At 44.6% G+C, this 27,738-nt stretch overlaps 1 long non-coding RNA gene across 1 annotated transcript; it reads left to right on the forward strand.

Moving 5' to 3' along the window:
• The first annotated feature begins 21,400 nt into the window (after positions 1-21,400).
• On the forward strand, positions 21,401-25,899 carry LOC138801693 (uncharacterized). The gene is made up of 3 exons (XR_011364646.1): positions 21,401-21,627; positions 22,753-22,810; positions 22,991-25,899. It is a non-coding gene; the product is annotated as an uncharacterized lncRNA (long non-coding RNA).
• The last annotated feature ends 1,839 nt before the right edge of the window (positions 25,900-27,738 follow it).

The following is a 27,738-nucleotide window of genomic DNA, read 5'->3' on the forward strand; positions in this document are numbered from 1 at the left end:
TATCATTTACTATTGCTATATAACCCAGTTTCCTATGGGTTTTCTAGCTGGTGAATTCCCTTTAAATTGGTCAATTTAGTTATAACAACATACAAATACCAGATGCAAATACTGTATAAGTGTGCAATAATGCGTGGGTAATAGAGAGCAGGGCAGTAAATCAATATCATTTCCAGGGCTCTGGATGAACATGTGGCAACCATTTATCCCTCAACTTTCAGTGTTTGTGCCTGTAAAGCATCAAGTGTGCTAAAATATGGTGAGTAGTGTGAAACAATGTGCACGACAATGTGTCCTGCAGAGTTCCATGTCAAAAATGTGGATTTATCTTAATGAGATATCAGGAATGCACTATGTGAAGGCATATAAACTATAGTAAGGCTGGGTTCACACATAGCACTTGGCCATCATTGCGTCATTATTATCTTGGGAACCAGTAATGGAAACAAAAGAGAAAGTTTAGGAAGCCCTGATTCCACATCATCTTGCAATTTCTCTATATATAGTGCATAGGCTCTCAAGGAGTAGGTCCTATGTGTCTAATGTCTGTAGAAGGCGAATTAATTGCAGAGAGGTATTTAACTTTTAAAATATGTCATCGGATTACCGCTGTCTGCCCCCTCCGTGCAGCGGGAGGAGCACCTGGAAAACTGGGATACAGCCATAGCCATAGGCTGTATCCCAGTTTTCCAGACGGTCCTCCCGTTGTATCCGCCTGCTGCACGGAGCGGGCAGACAGCGGTAATCCGATGCAGAGCGTTCGGGTTCAGCCGAACCTCGGCGGGTTCGGACCATCCCTAAGGGCCACTTTTCCCCCTACTGTTGTCTCCAGTTCATTTGTCCCTAACAATTTTTAGAAAATATGATTAACATGAAAAGTCAATTTAAACTATAGTTATTTTCTGATATTATATCCCGTCACAGAAAAAAATCTGCCCCTTTCATCTGTGGTTTGTAAAAATGACATGTGTTATAATAACTCCATTCAGATTATTGAATGGGTTTTTCATTGCAGACAATTCTGAAACATAGTGCCACATCTAGGGGCATCAAGGCTCCAACTGACTGCTGGTTTACTCACTAGACTAACAGTATCATGGATGTATTGCTGGTAGTGTTGAGTGAACTTGCCGACAGTTCCCTTGGCATTTGACTCCTGGCGTTTCGTTGTCTGGTGAAGTTGGATGCAGCCCTAGGGCTGCCAGAAAAACTTTGATACAGCTTATGGCAGTGCTTCTCAATTCCAGGCCTCATGGACCACCAACAGGTCATGTTTTAAGGATTTCTTTAGTATTTCACATATAGTTATAGTCAGTGCATCAGGTATCATCACAGGTGTTCTTTATATGAGAGATCCTCAAAACATGACCTGTTGGTGGGCCATGAGGACTGTAATGAAGAAGCACTGGCATATGGCATCTAACTTCTTCAGACACCGGGAGTCAAATGCTGACCATTCGGGACAAACGTTTCTGAACCCGGATTCTCAGCAAGTTTGCTCATCACAAAACGCTGGTAAAGAGGTTGTCAAAGATTGCAGGAACATGATTGCTACTTCAAGAAACAATGCCACCCCTGTGCATGGGTTGTGTCTGGTATTGCAGCTCAGCCCATTTAAAATGAATGGGGATGAACTGTAATACTACTCACAACCAGTGGACTGGTGTGGCACTGTTTCTAGACGAAAACAGCCATGTTCGGGGCTTATTTATGTATAGCTGAATCTTATAGTCTGGGAAAGACAAATGGAACCTGAATGGATAGAAGTACAGCTTAACAACTGAATGACTGCATGTGAAATCACTGGCTGCAGGCATGGTTAGCAATGAGTGCTGAGTTTACTCTATGGATAATTGAAAGCACTTGCGGATCTCTGGATAGAAAGAACTGAAGTGATACGCTGCAAGGGATTAACAGTACTGCTGGTGCCAGAGGCTTTGGCTTGAACATCTTGAGTTACAGAATGACGTAGAATATATGTTTGAGACATGTCTCTCTTTGTAGCCAAACCATGCATGGGAAATAGGTGTGGTTACATTAAGAGTTGCTTCGGGGGTCATAAATCAGGTGCGGGGGTCTCCATGGGCTCTGCACACAAAATAAACTATTCTATATAGTATGACCAAGGATTGCTAAGAGACTTACATGGTACATTAGTCACAACATTGCACCACCTATGAGTCCAGATTACATTTCTATATATCTGAATATGACTAAACATTTACATGCACCAGACAATCCGAATTCATGTACATTTACTAATTCTAGCCAAGAGTTTTGTTCTCCATTTTAATATGCTGAGTTTTGACATCTGCTAATCTATAATGTATTTGTAGTGTATATTTCTGTATCCTTCAGTGCTTGTATGTTTTCCTATTTTAACCTAGGGTATTCTCACACATGACAGATATGGTGCAGGTTTGTTGCAGATTTTTCCAATTAACAATAAAAATCCACAATAAATCAGCAGTGGATATGTCATGTGTGAACATAGCCTTGGGCTATGTTCACACAACGTCAAAGATAGAGAAAAGGCGGCCGATTTTGCAATTTAAAATAACGTTATTGCCGCAATTTAACTTACTGCAGTGCAATATATTGAAGTCAATGGAAAGACGGACGTCCAATGCCCACAATGTATTGAATAATGGACGTTACTGCCGTGGACATCAAAATAATGTTCATTTTCATTATTTTCGGACGTCTTTTGCAAACAGCGGACATTTTTTATTAGTTGTTCACAGACAGTTTTTCTTTTGTCACTGTTCTTTCTCCGTTTTTACTATTAAATCGACTGGACTTTTCAATTAAGCCGCACCTAAAGGCCAATTAGTCCACCTACACTAAAGTAAGGGTCCATTTACAAAGAAAGATTACCTGACAGATTATCTGCCAAAGATTTGAAGCCAAAGCCAGGAATGGATTTGAAAAGAGGAGAAATCGCAGGCTTTCCTTTATGACCTGATCTCTGTTTATAGTCTGTTTCTGGCTTTGGCTTCAAATCTTTGGCAGATAATCTGTCATATAATCTTTCTGTGTAAATGGACCCTTATGTACAAACACCAGTCATTGCAAGGGGAGGCCAGGCTGCTAATTGATGTCCGTTATTTTAGACTCAAAATGATTGACGTAATTTTAAATGGGGCTGCCAAAAACGTGTGAAAATAGCCTTAATGTTATATATTCCAGACAACTATTCACATCAGGATATACTCCTATTCACAATACGGTCCTCTACTTTGGATCTCTCTCTATTCACGGAGTGGACACCTGTTTTTTTAAACATTGCTTTAATAAAGTGCTGCCAAAAAAAGTGTCTATTTTAATAAAAAGTAATAAAACTTTATTAAAGCAATGTATTACAATAAAAAAATTGCTATTTTCCAGAGTACCCATTCAACCATTTTGGTAAACTCTCTATACCAGAGAGCAGTGCATTGTGGGTGTTCAGAAGACATGTTTATATTTAGAACCTGAAATGGGATTTGACTTTAATAGATTGCAATTTTGTACTTTTTTTTTCTTGCCTCCTAAGGCCCTGTTTACACTGAGAAACAGATTGCTGATCTCAGGGAGACCAGCCAAACAACAACACTGACGGCTGCTAGTGAAAGCGCTCAAAGCAGTGAAATCCTAGGTTACACTGAGCAAGAATGTCGGAATTCCGTGGTTGGCCTCTCCGCCGCAGAATCCCACTGTGCTCAGTGTCTCACTGTGAGTGAATAAGAGGGCGCACGCTCCTCCGCTGCCTCCGCTCTCCGCTCAAAGAAATGACATGTCGTTTCTTTGAGCAGAGAGGGGAGGAAGAGGATGCACGCCCGCCCTCTCCTTCACTCAAAGCAGGACACTGAGCACAGTGGGATTCTGCGGCGGAGAGGTCTGCCGTTCTTGCTCAGTGTGAACGGAGCCTAAGGGGAGGCCAGGCTGCTAAATGACATTCATCTGCTGTTAAAGCAAGTGTATTGCAATATAACTATTGGGGACTTCTGTCAGTTCTGTATACTGCTCGCTTTAGCAGTGGTCAATGGAATTCCTCTGAAATTGAAACGTGTATCCTGCTGATGAGGTGGGTCCAGCCCATGTCATAGACCCACCTCTATGACACTCTCCCTTAATTAAACATGTTTTTTATTCTAACATTCCGCATCTGATCTACTATGTAAAGGTACCTACCTAAAGCCTGTGAAATACTCTACTGGAAACTGACAGCACCAATATATGTGTATCCATGCTGTCAGTTTCCTTTTTAAACAAAAATTTGCAGTCATAAATAGTAAGAATGCTTCCTATAAGGAAGACGTCTGATTGGTATCAAATCATTTGCAGCATTTTTGCACACCTGCCTTAAACTTGTCCTGTATGTCTGTACATGACATGTAGAAACGTGACAGCACCCAGTACAATAAATCTTCAAATATTTATTCCACCACCAAACAATGTCTTGACCCATGCAATGTTCTTTTTTCTACATGTTGGTGAATAAATATTTGAAGATTTGTTTGTACACCTTGGATGCTGTCACTTTTCTATGTACCTAAGTGGATTGCTGGTCTTTTGTACATTTTTTGGCTTTCCCTTTACGTGAGTCTGTACATGAGTCTCTAGGAGCTGGGGACCCTGATTATGTAATGTCCTGGCATCCTTCTGTCTGTACCTGCCGGGTCACCTCAGGATAAGCTTCAGTGTGATCCAAATAGCCACAGTATATACTGTTATATCTGAATTCTCAGCGTTCCCATTGGAAATAAATTCTTCATAATACACAGCTGCTTCCTTCGCTGAAATTCCTGTAAGGACGCAGACAGAACAATTATATTTCTAGAATTGGAAGTACATTAGGTGAGGAATCAGAGGAGAAATTACTGCAGTGGATTTAATGGCGCAGGACCACCTGTACCGAGAAAGGCTTTCTGGACATCTCACAACTACAATAATATATACTTCTAATCCTTTTTTTTTTTTTTATCTGAGATCACATAGCTTTTAGAGCTAATGCACACTGGCACTGAGCCTGAACAGCAATGCACAACATCTGTATGGCCATTTTAGTATGGAGCAGTACAGCCTTTGTGTACTGTTGTATGGGCCTAGATGTTACTTCTAGGGAAAGTCCAATGTAGCACGATTTTTCATATGGTCCACCCGGCCTGATGCTATGTAAAGGCTGTGTAATCAAGCACTGATTCTACAAGATTGGCGCTTCTTTACTATATAGCACCCTAGCACCTCAAGGAGTGATACCTATGTATATCTGCCTATAGTTTATGCATGAGACACAACCTAATGTCTATTATCAGGAAATGGAATGTATTGTTACCTTTCCACGCTCCTGTAGCCTCAGAAGAGGAGGCGGAATTGTCTCGGCTGGGAATGAAGGTGCCATAGGAGAACACTGGTGGAGCATGGAAAGATAACTATAAGCTGTTTGTTATGGTATCGCATGTACAGCAACATATCATAAGTTTTTTTGGGAGCGGAATACCACTTTAAGCAGTTTCCTAAAGGCTAATACAATCATCGAAGATTGTTGACAAAAAGTGACCCTTTGGTCCATCTAGTCTGTTATCTAGTTATTTCCTTTCTTATCTTAGGACAGATATATGTTTAAATTCTGTTATTGTAGATTTACCAACCACATCTGCTGGAAGTTTGTTCCAAGCATCTACTACGTTGCTTCTGATCTTTCCCCCAGGTAACCTCTCACTGCGTCCTCTTTTTCTTGAGTTTGTTTTTTTCTAAAAAATACTTCCCTCCTGAACCTTATTTAGTCCTTTAACATATTTAAAGGTTTCTATCATGTCCCCCCTTTCCCTTCTTTCCTCCTAATGACATCTGCTATGAATTGCATATATTTAGAATTGAACTGGGTTTGTAAAACAGCTTTAGATTCAACTCAAATTCACTTTAGAACTCCTGGAAGATGGTTTCCTTACATTTGCAGAACAGGTGCAGGATAAAAGTATTGTATGATAATTGAAAACAAAAAACAGTAACAACTCTCAAATCTTTCCTTATTGGACAAGCTACACACAACTAAAATGTGGATGCAGAATGCTCAGTATTAGCTCAGTATTAGCACTGTGCAACCAACACTCTGCAGTTATCATGGGTCTTCTGAAACATAAAGGCATATGCATCTGATTTGGGATTTTGATATCTAGGCAGATTTTATTTTTTTTAATAAAAAATGTGCTTTGATTAAATATTCTACGTGGCAGGAAAAGGACCATGAAAATCTGTAAGTCTGCTTCTAGGCTATTGCTTACACGTCATACTGATCCACGATGTTTATTGATCGGGCAGAGGTATCAGATCTAGTGAGTTTGTGCATCCAGATATCCAGCAGGAGATCAGTCCAGAGTAAGGAGTGAAACAGACGTCTAGCCCATTATTTATCATATCTTGTAATTTTTATATGCACTTATTGTTAAAATCATGATGTGAATGCATTATATATCGTCTTATTCTTTATAAATACCAGTGTTTTACTAGGTTGTGTTTTGTTCTGCTATGTTACATCATTTAGGGGATGTCACGTTCCGTCACGTATGACATAACCTACATCCTACAACCTATAATCACCACATCTCTGTAACCTGATAAAGAGGTCCTTGTTCCTCGAAACGCATTGTTTCTGAGATTATATTTGTAGTTCATAGTTGGCTACACGAACGCACCAAGTCTGATACCTCTGACCTGATCACTGACCAAGGAATGGCTGGCTTCCTTTCCTGGAGGATACCTGGAGTTACCTGGCTTGCAGTAGCGTTCACCCCAAACCATGTGCATAGTGATGTGCTCATAGTGCTACACCACTAGGTGAGTCTACCCGATACTTCTTTTTTTTGTTATTCTCAATGTTATCATCCGATAACTCTTCTGGAGAACTTAGGTTGCCTTTATGACATTATTAACCTGCCTGATCTTTTGAGCCCCATAAATAACCACTAATACATAATGTGCCTATAGTTCAAAATCCTGGCTGTGACTTAAAAAACAGCTTGAAAACATCCTGTGTGATTTGGGCCTTAGGCCACGAACACACAGGACAGCCTCATTATTTCAATTTGTGCCACTAAAAATAGTCTTCAATACGTAAGAATGGGGATCTTTCTGCAGCATATGCACGTAATCTTTATAAACTTCAGATGTATTGGATGGATTTCAGTCACAGAAATGTCTGTAATGGAGATCTGCCATGGCTGGACTTGTATATTCTGTCTCTCAGAAATCTATATATGTCACAGAAATTGTGATTGTGGCATGCAGGGGCGAATTAACTCTACCATAGGCCCCCGGGCTGTTAACCGAGTTTGGGCCCCCCACCCCACTGTAACAATGCGTGAGACACAGTGTCATGTGATTCTATGTTGCAAGGCTGGGGACTGGTGCTATGGAGGTGAGCAGAAAGTGCCATTTCCTTATGCACAGCCATGAACAGTGGAGACAATGGCCACCCTGTACCACACCCAACCCGGACTTGTGACCTGTACCCCCCACCTAAGACTAGTCACTCTATGCCCCCTAACCTAGACTGGTCACAGTGTACCCCCACCCCAGACTGGTCACCCTCTACCCTGATCCCAGACTGATCACCCTGTACCCCCACCCCAGACTAGTAACCTGTATCTCCACCCTAGACTGGTCATCTGTACCCCCCATCCGAGACTGGTCACCCTGTACAACCCCCACCCCAGACTGGTTACCCTGGGCCCCCACCTGAGAGGATATGAGAGACTAATGAATATGGCTGGGTGCTGACAAGCTGAATCATCTGTGTTACACATTTGATGTAGCACCTATTAACATCAATAAGAGATGCACAAGCAGCATAGCCCAATGAGCTATGCTGTTAATATAATTTACATAAGCAGCATAGCATATGTTTCTTTGTAATTTACGCACCTCCCATTGATGATAATTGGAGTTACATCAGTGCCCGACCATCTTTGCCAGCTGCAAACAGGCTGGAGATGGCTTAGCAGACTTTTTATTTTATTTTATGGAAAAATCCTTTTAAAGGGGTTGGTTCCACCTTTAGAGGAAGGCATGCTAATGTGAACTCACAGATATTATGATGCTCAGCTGTGTCTCTATTATGTAGCTCTGCCCCTCTGACAATTTCTCATCCCTATGTGCAGCCAGTCAGCTCTCCCATCCACAATATGGCTGCCTATAGAGGAGCATGTGACATTACTTTAAAGATAGGGGAGGAAGGGATTAAGTTTAACACTGAATGGGTTTAGTCTGCAAAACAGGGGTAGAAAAATGCTGCCGAAACATAAAGCATTGCTTACCTGTTTGCTCCAGTTCAAGAACTGCCAAAAATGTATGTGTTTGTAGGTCAATCACTATGTGAGATAATCGCTGTGCTTGCTGATTGAGCAAGTGCTCAGTACTAAAAGTCTCAGAATGCATTGATTTCATCAGGTTTAATCACAGCCCTCCCACACTTCTCAACCCTGTTTTCACAGCACTTCTGCTGGTTCGGCTAGGTTCACACTGCGTTTTTGCAATCCGTTTTCTTCATCCATTTTTTGCAAAAAACGGATGAAAAACGGATTGCAAAAAATGGATGCATTTGTGTGCATCCGTTTTTCCATTGACTTCCATTATAAAAAAAAACGGATCAAAACGGATCCGTTTTTTTTGACGGACACAAAAGTACTGTTGAAGCTACGTTCACATCAGCTTTGACCATCCGGCACCATTCCGTCTACCTTTTCCGTTTTGGAGTAAGCAAAACGGAAACTGTCGGATCCGTTAAAATCCCCAGAGATTCCCATGATGTATTAGTGTGCTCCATTTGCCCTAATTGTGCTCCGTTTGCATGCAATCCGTTCAAGATCCATTTTTTTGAATGGAAGTTTTTTTTTTTACATTGTAGTCAATGAGGACGGATCTAAAACGGAAGGTATTTCCGTTCACATCCGTTTTTTTCCATCCGTTTTTGCACTGAGCATGCGCAGAAGCAGCAAGAAACCAAAGAAGAAAAATAAACGGATAGAAAAACGGATGCTGACTGATGCAAACGGATGCAAACTGATGTACAAAAGTCAGTTTTTTTAAGCCAAAATACAATTGGACCATTAAAAAAAGATGAACATTTTTCAATCAGTTTGCATCAGTCTGCTCATCAGTTTATGCTCATCCGTTTAATTAATATGGACAGATCCGTTAGAAACAAAGAAAAACGCTAGTGTGGCCCAGTACCGACACTACTTTTTTGTCCGTTAAAAAAAAAAAGGATCCGTTAAACGTATGCTGAAAATGCAGTGTGAACCTAGCCTTCCCCACTCAGAGGTGTCATTACACTGTCACAGAAGGAAAAAACTGTTACATCAAATGTCAGCATTTTGGGAGTTTGTTACTGTGCCCCTTGACTGCTACAAAAACAACAAAATGTCAGCAGCATGTGTCCTAGTGTAGCACAATAAGCAGCTGAGAGGGAGACCCTGCCGCCACTAATCCTGTCTGTGCTTTCTAGCATGGTTTATAGCACAATAGCTGATACATTTTAACACTACTGAGCTGAGTGTTACTAGGCGCACCGCTTATTGAACCGACTCGTGTTGGCTTACTTCACAAGGGCTGGATGTTGTTTTCCGTTACAATAGCACAGTGATAATCTTTCCTCCTGAGAAGATGGGATTTCACTGCGCTAATCTATGTCAAGTGTATTGTGTGTGACTAATCTAACAGGTTGGTGTTACAGGTTGAGTAGTGCGGCTGGTCCAGATAACGTTCCCCCTGACTAAAGTATTGGTCTGATGTGTTTGTGATTATTATGCAGTACATATAGATTACAGCAGGACTTCCTCTCTGATCATCTGATAACATGGCAAGTGGCCACGCTGCTGGGCCATATTGCTTGTTCTGCAATATTAAACAATTACTTTTCCCTGAAAATTATAGAAAAGTTTAGTTTTAGTTGCTTAGATTTTGATGCACTGTGGTAAAAGAAGGATCGGATGTGTTGGACTTCAAAATGCTTTGTTCTCACAGCCAATAAGCTGCCATCAAAGTCTGGCAGCGGCTTACTGTAATTTCCCACTGAGAACAAATGCATGCTTGGCCGTATTATTTATCTTAAGGTAATAAGAACGGAAATACTAAAAGGGCAGTCTAGATGGACTGGGTAGTCTTATTTTTTCTGGCAACAGTCTTCTATTTTTCTACTTGGAAATAATGTTTGCCAAAAGAGGGTTTGGCTGACAGCTCTCTAATACTTAATGTACAGTATGTCCACCTTAACTCATGCAGGTGGGGATCACCTTCAGAATGCTCATGTATTGTCCCAGCACAGGTGTGCCTCTACTTCTGTATTCCAGCTGTCAAAAGGTATCTCTGTCAGGTGTCACACTCTGGGATGATGGGTGCCATTTTGCACTGTCACCACTTGGTGTCTCACTCTCCCCTATTTCTGATCACAGCTGAAGGTCTAAAGGGTTACCTTAGCTTAGCTTATCCTAGGTGCCTCACACTTCCTCACTTATCACACTCTGAGACTTAGAGACTGTCTAGTAACAGCTATGCAGTGCTAAACCTAAAGGTGGGGGGACCTTGAGGAGTTAGCTATGCCCAGTTGTTCAACCCTGTGACTTGGACCTTCCTTCCTCCCCAGGGCAGGCCTTAGGGTAGATGGCGCCCTGTGCGAAACTTTCTTTTGGCGCCCCCCCCCCCCCCGCCCCTGTTGATACCCCCTAATGGTGACATAGACTAAATCTCGCAGCCTCCCATCCCTCCAGACAACCCCCCACAATAAAACCACAAACGGGACAGGAGGCTGTAAGATTTAGATACAATATACTAAATCCTACTACAACAAGCTCCACCCCTAAACCCCAGCCCCCCCAAACCCCCCGACCCCCGATAGAAGTACCATCTATGTATGTATCTATCAATCATCTACCCCCCCCCCCCCCCCCCCCCCCCCGTTATATATGTGACCTTTTAATCACTTTTTGAATTTTTCTCTGGGATGTGACTTCACTAAAAAACAGCAAATTTGGACTTGGCCTATTTGGCAATTACACTGTTTACCGTGGGGGCAGTAGTTATGCACTGTTTAGCTGTTGGGGTATGCTGGGGGCAGTAGTTATGCACTGTTTAGCTGTTGGGGTATGCTGGGGGCAGTAGTTATGTACTGTGTAGCTGTTGAGGTATGCAGGGGGCAGTAGTTATGTACTGTGTAGCTGTTGGGTATGCTGGGGGCAGTAGTTATGCAGTGTTTAGCTGTTGGGGTATGCTGGGGGCAGTAGTTATGCACTGTTTAGCTGTTGGGGTATGCTGGGTGCAGTAGTTATGCACTGTTTAGCTGTTGAGGTATGCTGGGGGCAGTAGTTATGTACTGTTTAGCTGTTGGGGTATGCTGGGGGCAGTAGTTATGCACTGTTTAGCTGTTGGGGTATGCTGGGGGCAGTAGTTATGCACTGTTTAGCTGTTGGGATATGCTGGGGGCAGTAGTTATGCACTGTTTAGCTGTTGGGGTATGCTGTGGGCAGTAGTTATGTAGTGTTTAGCTGTTGGGTATGCTGGGGGCAGTAGTTATGTACTGTTTAGCTGTTGGGTATGCTGGGGGCAGTAGTTATGCACTGTTTAGCTGTTGGGGTATGCTGGGGGCAGTAGTTATGTACTGTGTAGCTGTTGAGGTATGCTGGGGGCAGTAGTTATGTACTGTGTAGCTGTTGGGTATGCTGGGGGCAGTAGTTATGCAGTGTTTAGCTGTTGGTGTATGCTGGGGGCAGTAGTTATGCACTGTTTAGCTGTTGGGGTGTGCTGGGGGCAGTAGTTATGCACTGTTTAGCTGTTGGGGTATGCTGGGTGCAGTAGTTATGCACTGTTTAGCTGTTGAGGTATGCTGGGGGCAGTAGTTATGTACTGTTTAGCTGTTGGGGTATGCTGGGGGCAGTAGTTATGCACTGTTTAGCTGTTGGGGTATGCTGGGGGCAGTAGTTATGCACTGTTTAGCTGTTGGGATATGCTGGGGGCAGTAGTTATGCACTGTTTAGCTGTTGGGGTATGCTGTGGGCAGTAGTTATGTAGTGTTTAGCTGTTGGGTATGCTGGGGGCAGTAGTTATGTACTGTTTAGCTGTTGGGGTATGCTGGGGGCAGTAGTTATGCACTGTTTAGCTGTTGGGTATGCTGGGGGCAGTAGTTATGCAGTGTTTAGCTGTTGGTGTATGCTGGGGGCAGTAGTTATGCACTGTTTAGCTGTTGGGGTATGCTGGGGCAGTAGTTATGCACTGTTTAGCTGTTGGGGTATGCTGGGGGCAGTAGTTATGCACTGTTTAGCTGTTGGGGTATGCTGGGGCAGTAGTTATGCACTGTTTAGCTGTTGGGGTATGCTGGGGGCAGTAGTTATGCACTGTTTAGCTGTTGGGGTATGCTGGGGGCAGTAGTTATGTACTGTTTAGCTGTTGGGGTATGCTGGGGGCAGTAGTTATGCACTGTTTAGCTGTTGGGTATGCTGGGGGCAGTAGTTATGCACTGTTTAGCTGTTGGGTATGCTGGGGGCAGTAGTTATGCACTGTTTAGCTGTTGGGTATGCTGGGGGCAGTAGTTATGCACTTTTTAGCTGTTGGGTATGCTGGGGGCAGTAGTTATGCACTGTTTAGCTGTTGGGATAAGCTGGGGGCAGTAGTTATGCACTGTTTAGCTGTTGGGTATGCTGGGGGCAGTAGTTATGCACTGTTTAGCTGTTGGGGTATGCTGGGGGCAGTAGTTATGCACTGTTTAGCTGTTGGGGTATGCTGTGGGCAGTAGTTATGCACTGTTTAGCTGTTGGGGTATGCTGGGGGCAGTAGTTGTGCACTGTTTAGCTGTTGGGTATGCTGGGGATAGTAGTTAGGCACTGTTTAGCTGTTGGGGTATGCTGGGGGCAGTAGTTATGCACTGTTTAGCTGTTGGGGTATGCTGGGGGCAGTAGTTATGCACTGTTTAGCTGTTGGGTATGCTGGGGGCAGTAGATATGTACTGTTTAGCTGTTGGGTATGCTGGAGGCAGTAGTTATGCACTGTTTAGCTGTAGCTGTTGGGGTATGCTGGGGGCAGTAGTTATGCACTGTTTAGCTGTTGGGGTATGCTGGGGGCAGTAGTTATGCACTGTTTAGCTGTTGGGGTATGCTGGGGGTAGTAGTTATGTACTGTTTAGCTGTTGGGTATGCTGGGGGCAGTAGTTATGCACTGTTTAGCTGTTGGGGTATGCTGGGGGCAGTAGTTATGCACTGTTTAGCTGTTGGGGTATGCTGGGGGCAGTAGTTATGCACTGTTTAGCTGTTGGGGTATGCTGGGGGCAGTAGTTATGCACTGTTTAGCTGTTGGGGTATGCTGGGGGCAGTAGTTATGCACTGTTTAGCTGTTGGGTATGCTGGGGGCAGTAGTTATACACTGTTTAGCTGTTGGGTATGCTGGGGCAGTAGTTATGCACTGTTTAGCTGTTGGGTATGCTGGGGGTAGTAGTTATGCACTGTTTAGCTGTTGGGGTATGCTGGGGCAGTAGTTATGCACTGTTTAGCTGTTGGGGTATGATGGGGGCAGTAGTTATGTACTGTTTAGCTGTTGGGGTATGCTGGGGGCAGTAGTTAATCACTGTTTAGCTGTTGGGTATGCTGGGGGCAGTAGTTATGCACTGTTTAGCTGTTGGGTATGCTGGGGGCAGTAGTTATGCACTGTTTAGCTGTTGGGATAAGCTGGGGGCAGTAGTTATGCACTGTTTAGCTGTTGGGTATGCTGGGGGCAGTAGTTATGCACTGTTTAGCTGTTGGGGTATGCTGGGGGCAGTAGTTATGCACTGTTTAGCTGTTGGGGTATGCTGGGGGCAGTAATTATGCACTGTTTAGCTGTTGGGTATGCTGGGGGCAGTAGTTATGCACTGTTTAGCTGTTGGGGTATGCTGGGGGCAGTAGTTATGCACTGTTTAGCTGTTGGGGTATGCTGGGGGCAGTAGTTATGCACTGTTTAGCTGTTGGGGTATGCTGGGGCAGTAGCTATGCACTGTTTAGCTGTTGGGTATGCTGGGGGTAGTAGTTATGCACTGTTTAGCTGTTGGGGTATGCTGGGGGCAGTAGTTATGCACTGTTTAGCTGTTGGGATATGCTGGGGGCAGTAGTTATGTACTGTTTAGCTGTTGGGGAATGCTGGGGGCAGTAGTTATGCACTGTTTAGCTGTTGGGGTATGCTGGGGGCAGTAGTTATGCACTGTTTAGCTGTTGGGGTATGCTGGGGGCAGTAGTTATGCACTGTTTAGCTGTTGGGTATGCTGGGGGCAGTAGTTATGTACTGTTTAGCTGTTGGGTATGCTGGGGGCAGTAGTTATGCACTGTTTAGCTGTAGCTGTTGGGGTATGCTGGGGGCAGTAGTTATGCACTGTTTAGCTGTTGGGTGTGCTGGGGGCAGTAGTTATGCACTGTTTAGCTGTTGGGGTATGCTGGGGGCAGTAGTTATGTACTGTTTAGCTGTTGGGTATGCTGGGGGCAGTAGTTATGCACTGTTTAGCTGTTGGGTATGCTGGGGGCAGTAGTTATGCACTGTTTAGCTGTTGGGGTATGCTGGGGGCAGTAGTTATGCACTGTTTAGCTGTTGGGGTATGCTGGGGGCAGTAGTTATGCACTGTTTAGCTGTTGGGTATGCTGGGGGCAGTAGTTATGCACTGTTTAGCTGTTGGGGTATGCATGGGGTAGTAGTTATGCACTGTTTAGCTGTTGTGGTATGCTGGGGGCAGTAGTTATGCACTGTTTAGCTGTTGGGTATGCTGGGGGCAGTAGTTATACACTGTTTAGCTGTTGGGGTATGCTGGGGGCAGTAGTTGTGCACTGTTTAGCTGTTGGGGTATGCTGGGGGCAGTAGTTATGTACTGTTTAGCTGTTGGGGTATGCTGGGGGCAGTAGTTATGCACTGTTTAGCTGTTGGGGTATGCTGGGGGCAGTAGTTATGCACTGTTTAGCTGTTGGGATATGCTGTGGGCAGTAGTTATGCACTGTTTAGCTGTTGGGATATGCTGGGGGTAGTAGTTATGCACTGTTTAGCTGTTGGGATATGCTGTGGGCAGTAGTTATGTAGTGTTTAGCTGTTGGGTATGCTGGGGGCAGTAGTTATGTACTGTTTAGCTGTTGGGGTATGCTGGGGGCAGTAGTTATGCACTGTTTAGCTGTTGGGGTATGCTGGGGTAGTAGTTATGTACTGTTTAGCTGTTGGGGTATGCTGGGGGCAGTAGTTATGCACTGTTTAGCTGTTGGGTATGCTGGGGCAGTAGTTATGCACTGTTTAGCTGTTGGGGTATGCTGGGGGCAGTAGTTATGCACTGTTTAGCTGTTGGGGTATGCTGGGGCAGTAGTTATGCACTGTTTAGCTGTTGGGGTATGCTGGGGGCAGTAGTTATGCACTGTTTAGCTGTTGGGGTATGCTGGGGGCAGTAGTTATGCACTGTTTAGCTGTTGGGGTATGCTGGGGGCAGTAATTATGCACTGTTTAGCTGTTGGGGTATGCTGGGGGCATTAGTTGTGCACTGTTTAGCTGTTGGGGTATGCTGGGGGCAGTAGTTATGCACTGTTTAGCTTTTGGGGTTTGCTGGGGCAGTAGTTATGCACTGTTTAGCTGTTGGGTATGCTGGGGGTAGTAGTTATGCACTGTTTAGCTGTTGGGTATGCTGGGGCAGTAGTTATGCACTGTTTAGCTGTTGGGGTATGCTGGGGGCAGTAGTTATGCACTGTTTAGCTGTTGGGGTATGCTGGGGGCAGTAGTTATGCACTGTTTAGCTGTTGGGGTATGCTGGGGGCAGTAGTTATGCACTGTTTAGCTGTTGGGGTATGCTGGGGGCAGTAGTTATGCACTGTTTAGCTGTTGGGTATGCTGGGGGCAGTAGTTATACACTGTTTAGCTGTTGGGTATGCTGGGGCAGTAGTTATGCACTGTTTAGCTGTTGGGTATGCTGGGGGTAGTAGTTATGCACTGTTTAGCTGTTGGGGTATGCTGGGGCAGTAGTTATGCACTGTTTAGCTGTTGGGGTATGATGGGGGCAGTAGTTATGTACTGTTTAGCTGTTGGGGTATGCTGGGGGCAGTAGTTAATCACTGTTTAGCTGTTGGGTATGCTGGGGGCAGTAGTTATGCACTGTTTAGCTGTTGGGTATGCTGGGGGCAGTAGTTATGCACTGTTTAGCTGTTGGGATAAGCTGGGGGCAGTAGTTATGCACTGTTTAGCTGTTGGGTATGCTGGGGGCAGTAGTTATGCACTGTTTAGCTGTTGGGGTATGCTGGGGGCAGTAGTTATGCACTGTTTAGCTGTTGGGGTATGCTGGGGGCAGTAATTATGCACTGTTTAGCTGTTGGGTATGCTGGGGGCAGTAGTTATGCACTGTTTAGCTGTTGGGGTATGCTGGGGGCAGTAGTTATGCACTGTTTAGCTGTTGGGGTATGCTGGGGGCAGTAGTTATGCACTGTTTAGCTGTTGGGGTATGCTGGGGCAGTAGTTATGCACTGTTTAGCTGTTGGGTATGCTGGGGGTAGTAGTTATGCACTGTTTAGCTGTTGGGGTATGCTGGGGGCAGTAGTTATGCACTGTTTAGCTGTTGGGATATGCTGGGGGCAGTAGTTATGTACTGTTTAGCTGTTGGGGTATGCTGGGGGCAGTAGTTATGCACTGTTTAGCTGTTGGGGTATGCTGGGGGCAGTAGTTATGCACTGTTTAGCTGTTGGGGTATGCTGGGGGCAGTAGTTATGCACTGTTTAGCTGTTGGGTATGCTGGGGGCAGTAGTTATGTACTGTTTAGCTGTTGGGTATGCTGGGGGCAGTAGTTATGCACTGTTTAGCTGTAGCTGTTGGGGTATGCTGGGGGCAGTAGTTATGCACTGTTTAGCTGTTGGGTATGCTGGGGGCAGTAGTTATGCACTGTTTAGCTGTTGGGGTATGCTGGGGGCAGTAGTTATGTACTGTTTAGCTGTTGGGTATGCTGGGGGCAGTAGTTATGCACTGTTTAGCTGTTGGGTATGCTGGGGGCAGTAGTTATGCACTGTTTAGCTGTTGGGGTATGCTGGGAGTAGTAGTTATGCACTGTTTAGCTGTTGGGGTATGCTGGGGGCAGTAGTTATGCACTGTTTAGCTGTTGGGGTATGCTGGGGGCAGTAGTTATGCACTGTTTAGCTGTTGGGTATGCTGGGGGTAGTAGTTATGCACTGTTTAGCTGTTGGGGTATGCATGGGGTAGTAGTTATGCACTATTTAGCTGTTGGGGTATGCTGGGGGCAGTAGTTATGCACTGTTTAGCTGTTGGGGTATGCTGGGGGCAGTAGTTGTGCACTGTTTAGCTGTTAGGGTATGCTGGGGGTAGTAGTTATGCACTGTTTAGCTGTTGGGGTATGCTGGGCGCAGTAGTTATGTACTGTTTAGCTGTTGGGTATGCTGGGGGCAGTAGTTATGCACTGTTTAGCTGTTGGGGTATGCTGGGGGCAGTAGTTATGCACTGTTTAGCTGTTGGGGTATGATGGGGGCAGTAGTTATGCACTGTTTAGCTGTTGGGGTATGCTGGGGGCAGTAGTTATGCACTGTTTAGCTGTTGGGGTATGCTGGGGGCAGTAGTTATGCACTGTTTAGCTGTTGGGTATGCTGGGGGCAGTAGTTATGCACTGTTTAGCTGTTGGGTATGCTGGGGGCAGTAGTTATGCACTGTTTAGCTGTTGGGGTATGCTGGGGGCAGTAGTTATGCACTGTTTAGCTGTTGGGGTATGCTGGGGGCAGTAGTTATGCACTGTTTAGCTGTTGGGGTATGCTGGGGGCAGTAGTTATGCACTGTTTAGCTGTTGGGTATGCTGGGGGCAGTAGTTATGCACTGTTTAGCTGTTGGGTATGCTGGGGGCAGTAGTTATGCACTGTTTAGCTGTTGGGTATGCTGGGGGCAGTAGTTATGCACTGTTTAGCTGTTGGGTATGCTGGGGGCAGTAGTTATGCACTGTTTAGCTGTTGGGGTATGCACTGTTTAGCTGTTGGGGTATGCTGGGGGTAGTAGTTATGTACTGTTTAGCTGTTGGGGTATGCTGGGGGCAGTAGTTATGCACTGTTTCAGCTGATATATAGATAGATAGAGATAGATAGATAGATAGAAGGGAAAGAGGTAGAGAGACAGAGGAGAGAGAAGCATCAGACTTACAGCAGGGGCCCAGGATCCTGGAGGCTGCAGCATTGCTGAGGAGGAGGAGGGAGGACGCACATTGCCGGGCAGAGGTCACAGGTCACCACACTGATGGGACCTGAGCACCCTGCAGGCTGCAATGTGACAAGACAAAAGTCAGCCTCCCACATGTGGTGGGTGCCGGGGGCGGGGCTTGTCGGCGGGGGGCGGAGCTTACCAGGATCAACCCGGAACATTACTTTGCCAGGTCCCTAGCCCGTCTATCTTCTGGAGCGCCCAAACCAACTACTATGTAAGGAGGGCAGGCGGCCAGCTAGAGGGGCGCTCTGGCAGACAGACAGAACGTCTGTCTGCCAGACCAGTTAAGTGTGCAGCTGACTGCCAGAGCGCCCCCTAGCTGGCCAGGAGTGATGCGCCCTGTGCAACCGCACAGCTCGCACACCCCAAAGGCCGGCCCTGTTCCTCCCCCCCCCCCCCAACAATAGCCCCTGACTCTTACTACACCTTAGTAACACCTATTGCCTACACTACAAGCACCTAAGCCAAGCACTCTGGTTGTCCATGAAGGAGAAGGAAAAAGAGTGCCCCTTTAAGAGAAACTTTAACCTTTTAATGACCCTTGGTGTTTATTTTTGTCATTAATGGTGCATTAGATAGGCTGGTGGTGTCTGCCCACTTCATACTGTGCGGTCCCCAGGTACTTTCAGCAGCCTGTGGCCGGGGGTAATAGCGTATCACTACCCTTAGCAAGGACAGCAAAATTGAGGTGATGGGTTTTCTTTAAAGTATCTAGTAATCTCTGCATAAGACCACTCCTACATGCAGCAATAGCTGCAAGTGACTATTGCCACATATAGGAGTGGCCTAATACTCCTGTTATGTGTTATATGCGGGCCCTTTAAGAGTGATTTTTGTTCAGGCTCTTTAAAAGTGACTTAAGGCCCTATTTCACGGAACTATTATCGTCCGTATTCGGCCAATAATTGTCCTGTGGAATAGAGGGCAACAATCAGCCATCAACATTCATGTCGGCTGATCGTTGCGTCGCTTGTTTTTCAAACATGTTGAAAAACAAGCAACTGTGATAGCAGCGATCTGCACCTCCCCGCAGTCCCTCTCGCACTCACCCGCTCGCTGCCGACACGTGGAATAGCTGCGGCAGCGAACAGGGAACGAGGAGCAAACGAGCGCTGACAGAGCTTGTTTGCTCCTCTGCATTGCCCCGTGAAATAGGGGCTTAAAGAGAACCAATCATGGACGAAAGTTAAAAAATTTTTATTCCTTAATTAGATGCAAATCATAATTTAATTGACATTTGCAAATATAATTAATTATTTTTATTGTCACGTTTTTGAATTATTCCCTTTTTACTTTCCTGTCTCGAGCCGCTCTTTTCAAAAGAGCCGGCGTGAGACAGGAAACTCCCGTCATGCAGAGTGGCAGGAAAGGTTCCCATGATCCTTTGCCTGCCGCTCTGTTAACACACAGTGATCTCGCGCTATACAGCGCAAGATCGCTGTGTATTATCTAAAATCCCTCTTCTCTAATCTATTTATGAAGATACAGACTGCCTCTGCAGTCTGTATCTTTATACTTTACCTAATCCTCTTCTTCGGTGCAGCAAGGCCGGCGGCGCCATCTTGATTACGTCACTTGCGTTCCAGCGGTGGAACGCAAGGCCCGTAATCAAGATGGCGGCGCCGCCGGAACAGCCAGGGAACAGAGGATCTGGTAAAGTATAAAGCTACAGACTGCAAATGCAGTCTGTATCCTCATGAAGTCTATCTATGAAGATACAGACTGCCTTTGCAGTCTGTATCTTTATACTTTACCAGATCCTCTGTTCCCTGGCTGTTCCGGCGGCGCCGCCATCTTGATGACGTCACGCTGGAACGCACAGCTGGAACGCAAGTGACGTCATCAAGATGGCGGCGCTCACCGGAACAGCCAGGGAACAGAGGATCAGGTAAAGTATAAAGATACAGACTGCAAAGGCAGTCTGTATCTTCATGAATAGACTTAGGGAGAGATGTACTGTCATGTCTAGGGACAGTTATATTTAGGTGATTGGTTCTCTTTAAGGTGCTGGCCCTTAAAGTGTGTCTTTGGTACTGGCCACTTAAGACAACCTTTTTGCTGGTTGTTAAAAAGAGTGACTTTGGTGCTGGCCCTCTGAGAGCAACTTCGGAGTGACTTTGTTACCGACCTGTAAAGAGTGATTTTGGTATTTGCTCTAAAGAGCAACTTTGGTGCTGGCCTTTTAAAAACAACTTTAAATGACCTTTGTATCGGCCCTTTAAGAGCATTTTTGGTGCTGGCCCTTTAAGGGCAACATTGTTACCAGCCCTTTAACTTTGGTACTGACAATTCCCAAATTCCCATAAAAAACCTCTCCCGCTTTGGACAGCTCCTGTCACGGACAGAGGTGGCAACAGAGGCTGGAAAGAATACACCACTTCCTGTAGGGCATAAAGCAGCTGATAAGTACTGCTGGAAGACTTGACATTTTTAAATGTAAGTAACTTGCAAATCTTTATAACTATCTGGTACCAAATTTTCAAAGGATAACCCCTTTAAAGATAAAGGACACACAGGCTGGGAACACACAGGGCTATTACATTTCTTGTTTGCTTTTATTGTGGACTTAGGGGCCAAGTACAAAACTATGCTGCGCTCTTTCTGCATAGATTGATGTGTTTTTACCTTGAATTGCAGCAACTATGAGTTGTAGTTATTGCAATGCAATTATAACAGGTGACAGACATGTAACCACACGGAGACATAGGAATATAATCAAGTAGTACAGTTTTGGTTGTTGCCCATAGCAACCAATCAGAGCTTGTTAAGATGACAGCCTAGCTCTAGTTGGTTGCTATGGGAGAAAGACAGTCATTAATGATCCCCAGTAGTGAGATGTCTCCCCTGTTCCATAATGTGCTGTCAGTAGCCACACTGTACACCTATATACAGCAAGATACACTGTCACTAATATACAATGACTGCATCACTGTTTCTTTTTACATGTTATTGCCCATAACCCCTCCCCCATAGGACATCATGTGATTACAGCTCTTGTAATAGGGACAGATAAGTATCATAATTGACCATAGCAACCAATCAGATCATTGCTTCAATTATCAAACCTATAAGCACTGATCTGATTGGCTGCCATAGTTGTTGACCCTAGCAACCAATCAGATCATTGCTTCAATTGTCAAACCTGTAAGCACTAATCTGATTGGCTGCCACAGTAGTAGGAAATACAAAGTGATGTTACCATGCCTCTTGTTGACATAGCAACATCTCAAGGAACAATCCGGAATCAGACACACAGGTCTCATACACAGCTTGCTGCCAGCAGAGAAACTACACCAAGATATTCATCACATGAGCGTCCTCCATCTCCTGCTACAAAGACAACTCCTCCTGGGACATGATTGGAACAACGACCTACATGTGTATGCTGGAGCGCCCCAGGATGGAGACCGCTGAACTACAATACAGGTGGGTCCATCTAGGCAGACTGTGTGCAATGTGGTGGGTATGAGTGCTGAAGATAATGAGGGAGAAGGGGGAATGTGCAAGACCCTGACGGCGAACCTATGACACGCGCGTCAACACAGAAAGGTATGCGGCCGCATGCAAGCTCCAAGGCCGTCCAGCATCCTTACAGTGCGGCCCAACCCCACGTATTCTCCGCCCCATGTACCGCCCGGACGCAGCTACTGCGCTCCAGCCCTGCCTGCTTCTGCTTCCAGCCCTGCCTGCTCCTGCTTCCAGCCCTGCCTGCTCCTGGTGCCACAGCCCGCATCCTGGACCGCAGCAGGATTGTAAGTGTGTGTGGGGAGGGATGGGGGTCAGGGATGGGGGTCAGGGATGGGTCAGGTGGTGTATTGTGTGTGTGGGGAGGGATGGAGCCAGGTGGGGTATTGTGTGTGTGGGGAAGGGTCAGGAAGGGTAGTGTATGGGGAGGGATGGGGGTCAGGTGTGGTAGTGTATGGGAGGGATGGGGGTCTGGTGGGGTAGTGTGTGTGTGGAAGGGTCAGGAAGGGTAGTGTATGGGGAGGGATGGGGGTCAGGTAAGGAAGTGTATGGGGAGGGATGGGGGTCAGGATGGGTAGTGTATGGGGAGGGATGGGGGTCAGGTAAGGAAGTGTATGGGGAGGGATGGGGGTCAGGAAGGGTAGTGTATGGGGAGGGATGGAGGTCAGGTGGGGTAGTGTATGGGGAGGGATGGGGGTCAGGTAGGGTAGTGTATGGGGAGGGATGGGGGTCAGGTAGGGTAGTGAATGGGGAGGGATGGGGTCAGGTGGGGTAGTGTATGGGGAGGGATGGGGGTCAGGTGGGGTAGTGTATGGGGAGGGATGGGGTCAGGTGAGGTAGTGTGTGTGTGGTTTTTAGTTTACTTCACACAATAATTATTTTTTGTATATTAAGTACAGTTATATATTACAATTAAGTATTTTTGTTATTTAAACTACAAATAACGCAAGCTTATGGTGTTTTTTCTCGAAGTGACACACCATTTGAGTTATACTCCTTTTTTCACCGAATGCTGACACACCAAGCTCAAAAGGTTGCCCATCACTGGTGTAAGAGTACAACCTATAATGTTGTTTTCTATTAAAGGGATCAGATGCTACGCACTGTGCAGTTACTGGATATGGCTGTCCTGGGACTATACCAGGTATGGCTATGGACACATCCATTATAACCTTCCTTGTTATATCCATGTTACACACCAAACTGCTGAAAATAACAATGTTATAAAGTGAAAGCTAAGCTCTGATTGGATGCTATGGGAATGATGGTTGTACTGTTAGACAGTTTGGATACATTCCCTAAAGTTTCTTCTTTCATTATAAAGATGCTGAACATTGGGGAGAGAGAAGGATCCTGGGGCAAAGACTACAGGTGACGTCTATCTAACATTACTAGAGGGGGGATTGGGCATTTCTGCTCTGAACACTGGATGCATTATGTATGTATTAATGTTGTTTATGAGAGGATAGATGATATATTATCTGTGGTATTGTGCCTTGAGGCCCTATTACACGAAGCGATTATTGTCCGTATTCAGCCCATATTGACCGAGAACGAGCAGCAAGCGAGCACTAACAGTGCTCTAGGGTTCTTATGCGTGAAAGTCCTGGGATAACTGATTACCTACTAAGAGCAATATACCAGATAGAGGTAAAGACTGCTATAGTACCCATTGTTGAAAAAGAAGACCTGTGACAGATAACTATCCTCCTTGGGCAAGAAGCCAGCTAAAGAGAACCACGGGTATGTGATCATACCTATCATTTCTCACCACAGGCTATCTTCTAAATATTGCACATGTGAATGTTGTATGCTGTATGATAGTTGTGGCTTATGTTTGTGATCATGTGTTAGAAGTATCCGTGGAATTCTTTCTGCAAGAAGAGGCCGTGGCCAGAAAGAAATTTGAACAACAGTGAAGACCTAGGACTACCCTCCATGGGAAGAAGCCAGCTAAACGAAAACTGTTATCATATCCGTCATTTCTCACCACAGGCTAGCTTCCAAATATTGCGCATGTGGCTGTTGTATGCTGTATGATAGTTGTGGCTTATGTCTGTGATCATGTGCTAGAAGTAGCTGTGCATTTCTTTGTGCAAGAAGAGGCCTTGGCCAGAAAGAATATTGAACCAGAAGACCTGGAACAGATGACTACAATCTTTGGACAGGAAACAGGCTAAAGACGAAGACTGTTGTCATAACCCACATTTCTCCCCACGGGCTATCTTCCAAATATTGCGCATGTGAATGTTGTATGATAGTTGTGGTTTATGTCTGTGATCATGTGCTAGAAGTAGCTGTGCATTTCTTTATGCAAGAATAGGCCTTGGCCTGAAAGAAAATTGATCAACAGAGAAGACCTGCGACTGATGACTACCTTCCTTGGGCAAGAGGCCAGCTAAAGACAAAGACTGTTATCATACCTGTCATTTCTTACCATAGGCTACTTTTCAAATATTGCACATGTGAATGTTGTATGCTGTGTGATAGTTGTGGCTTATGTCTTTGGTCATGTGCTTAGTAGCTGTGGATTTCTTCCTGCAAGAAGAAGCAGTGGCTAGAAAGACGACTGAAAAAGAAGACCTGGGACAGATGACTACCCTGGCAAGAAACCAGCTAAAGATGAAGACTTGTGTGATACCCATGATTTCTCACCAGAGGCTATCAATCAAATATTGCACATGTGAATGTTGTATACTGTATGATAATTGTGGCCTATGTCTGTATTCATGTGCTAGAAGTAGCTATGGATATCTTTCTGCAAGAAAATGCTGTGGCCAGAAAGAAAATTGAACAACAAAGAAGATCTGGGACAGATGACTACCCTCCATGGGCAAGAAACCAGTTAAAGATGCAAACTGTTATCATATCTGTCATTTCTCACTACAGGCTATCTTCTAAATACTGCACATGTGAATGCTTTATGATAGTTGTGGCTTATGTCCGTGATCATGTGCTAGAAGTAGCCATGGATTTTTTTCTGCAAGAAGATGCTGTGGCCAGAAAGATTATTGAACAAGAAGACCTGGGTCAGAGGACTACCCTCTTTGGGCAAGAAACCAGCTAAAGACGAAAACTGTTGATATACCCATCATTTCTTACCACAGGCTATCTTCCAAATATTGTGCATGTGAATGTTGTATGCTGTATAATAGTTGTGGCCTATGTCTATAATCATGTACTAGAAGTAGCCATGGATTTTTTTTCTGCAAGAAGAGACCTTGGCCATAAAGAGTATTGAACCAGAAGACCTGGGACAGATGACTACTCTCTTTGGACAAGAAACCAGCTAAATACGAAGACTGTTGTCATACCCCACATTTCTCACCATGGGCTATCTTCCAAATATTGTGCATGTGAATGTTTTAAGATGTATGATAGTTGTGGCCTATGTCTGTGATCATGTGCTAGAAGTAGCCATGGATTCCTTTTCGAAAGAAGAGGCTGTGGCCAGAAAGAAAATTGATCGACAGAAGACCTGGGACCGATGACTACCTTCCTTGGGCAAGAGGCCAGCTAAAGATGATCACTGTTATCATATCTGGTATTTCTCACCACAGGCTACCTTCCAAATATTGCGCATGTGGCTGTTGTATGCTGTATGATAGTTGTGGCTTATGTCTGTGATCATGTGCTAGAAGTAGCTGTGGATTTCTTTCTGCAAGAAGGCACAGTGGCAAGAAAGAAGATTGACCAACAAAAAAGACCTGGGACAGAGGACTGCCCTCATTTTGCAAGAATCCAGATAAATAAGAAAATGTTATTATACCTGTCATTTCTCACCACAGGCTATTTTTCAAATATTGCACATGTGAATGTTGTATGCTGTATGATAGTTGTGGCCTATGTCTGTGATCATGTGCTAGAAGTAGCCATGGATTTCTTCCTGCAAGAATAAGCAGTGGCTAGAAAGACGACTGAAAAAGAAGACCTGCAACAAATGTCTACCCTCCTTGGGCAAGAAACCAGCTAAAGATGAAGACTTGTGTGATACCCATCATTTCTCACCACAGGCTATCTTCCAAATATTGCACATGTGAATGTTGTATGCTGTATGATAGTTGTGGTCTTTGTAATCATGTGATAGAAGTAGCCGTAGCCGTGAAAGAAGAGGCTGTGGCAAGAAAGAAAACTGAACAACAGAGAAGACCTGGGACAGATGACTACCCTCCATGGGCAAGAAGCCAGCTAAAGATGTGTGTGATTATGTTATAGGGGTAGCTGTGTTTTTTTTTTTTTTTTTGTAAAATGATGTATTGATAGAATGAAAAAGTGTTAACACTTGGGGTAGTTGAATGTCCTCTATGGGCAAAATGTCAGCTAGAGGTGAAGGCTGTTATCGTGCCTATCTTTTCTTACCTGTGCCTGCCTTTTATACATGTGTATGAATGTGGGGACTTCTATAAGTGTGACCTAATAGATGATGTCATATATAAGGCAATATGTGTGGCAGTGTAGAATTGGCTGTTTGTGTGACATTTGTAGTGTGAGTTATTGAAAGATTTTACTATCTTTTAATGTTTCTCTTTCATGGTGAGCTGAAGAGAGAAACTGCGCTCTGGAAGGTACAGATGACTACTGGAAGCTTTTGTGGTGTTCCTGAGACTTTGGCTCTTACTAACAAATTGAACACAAGAACAATGGTACACAATCTGAGGTTAGTTGGGGAAAGATCAGAAAAAATATGATGAGATATTTCTTTACTGAAAGAGTAGTAGATGCTTGGAACAGCCTCCAAGCATATGTGGTTAGTAAATTTACTGTAACTAAATGTAAACCTGCCAGGGGCACACATATAGCTATCCTAGGATAATAATAAAAGAAACAGTAGATGGGCATACTAGATGGACTAGGTGGACTTTTTCTGACATTCTTCTATGTTCCTTACAGAAAGTTTAAACCGAGGGATGGTTGAATAGTATCTGAAGCTTGGATTACCACACAGCTATGACTGTCCAGTCAGAAGTGGTTGTTCGGCCAAGTGTGATGGAAGAAGATCCTAAGCTCTTGAGATGAAATCCTACCATCAATAAAGATTCTGGATTATTTGTAAATTAAGCATATTTAATGTTTAACTTTTGTACTTTTTTTTTAAAATCTGAATCTGACCTGAGAGATCATGAATTTGACTTTGATACTAGCCCTTTAACAGTGACTACTGCAATGGACTTATAATTGTAAAGGAAATTCCTCATGACTATCTTGTGGAAATCTGTATTTATGTCAGTGAGGCAAAATCGGAAGAACCTGCCGTTATCTGTTGTCTAATAGGGGACATGTGACTGAGTGGATGTTATCAGACATTGAGTGAAGGACTTGCCAGTTTCTATTAGCTCATGCTACATCTCAGCTAGTTGCATATGTACTGTGCAGTGGTGGATTCAACCTGGGCCCCAATAATCATCGTTCAGTCCCACTGCCAGCCACACAACCTGGGTGACCTCCATTATAGAGAGTACAAGAAGCTTGGAAAGCTCCATTATACTGAGTGTAGGATGCTGGGAAAGCTGGATGACCTCCATCATACTGACTATAAGATGCTGGGAAAGTTGTGTGACCCAATTACTTACTACTATACAATATGCTAAAAAAGCTTAGTGACCTCCAATATACTTACTGCTATATAAGATGCTAGGAAAGCTGAGTGACCTCTATTATACAAGATGCCAGGAAAGCTGAATTACATCTACTATTCTTACTACTATATGAGATGCTAGGAAAGCTCAGTAACATCCATTTTACAAGATGTTAAAAAAGCTGTAGTAGTGTGGGCGGCATGGGGCACCCGGCGGGCGCCCAAGCTGCCCGCATTATGATCTGCCATCGGTGCTGTGATTGGCTGGTTAGTGCTGTGCTGTGTGATATTTTCTGAAGATTCTGCAATTTGTTCCTATCACGGTATGGGAGTGTTTTTCAGTGATACTAGTCAATGTTAGAGGAAAGATGAATAGAGCAAAATACACGGATGTTCCTAAGGGGATTATCCAGGATTAGAAAAACTATAGCTGCTTTCTTTAAGAAAGAGTGCCACACTTGTCCTCAGTTTGTGTGTGGTATTGCAGCTCAATATTA

This window comes from Dendropsophus ebraccatus, chromosome 1, assembly GCF_027789765.1.
Source record: "Dendropsophus ebraccatus isolate aDenEbr1 chromosome 1, aDenEbr1.pat, whole genome shotgun sequence".
Lineage (NCBI taxonomy): Eukaryota > Metazoa > Chordata > Amphibia > Anura > Hylidae > Dendropsophus > Dendropsophus ebraccatus.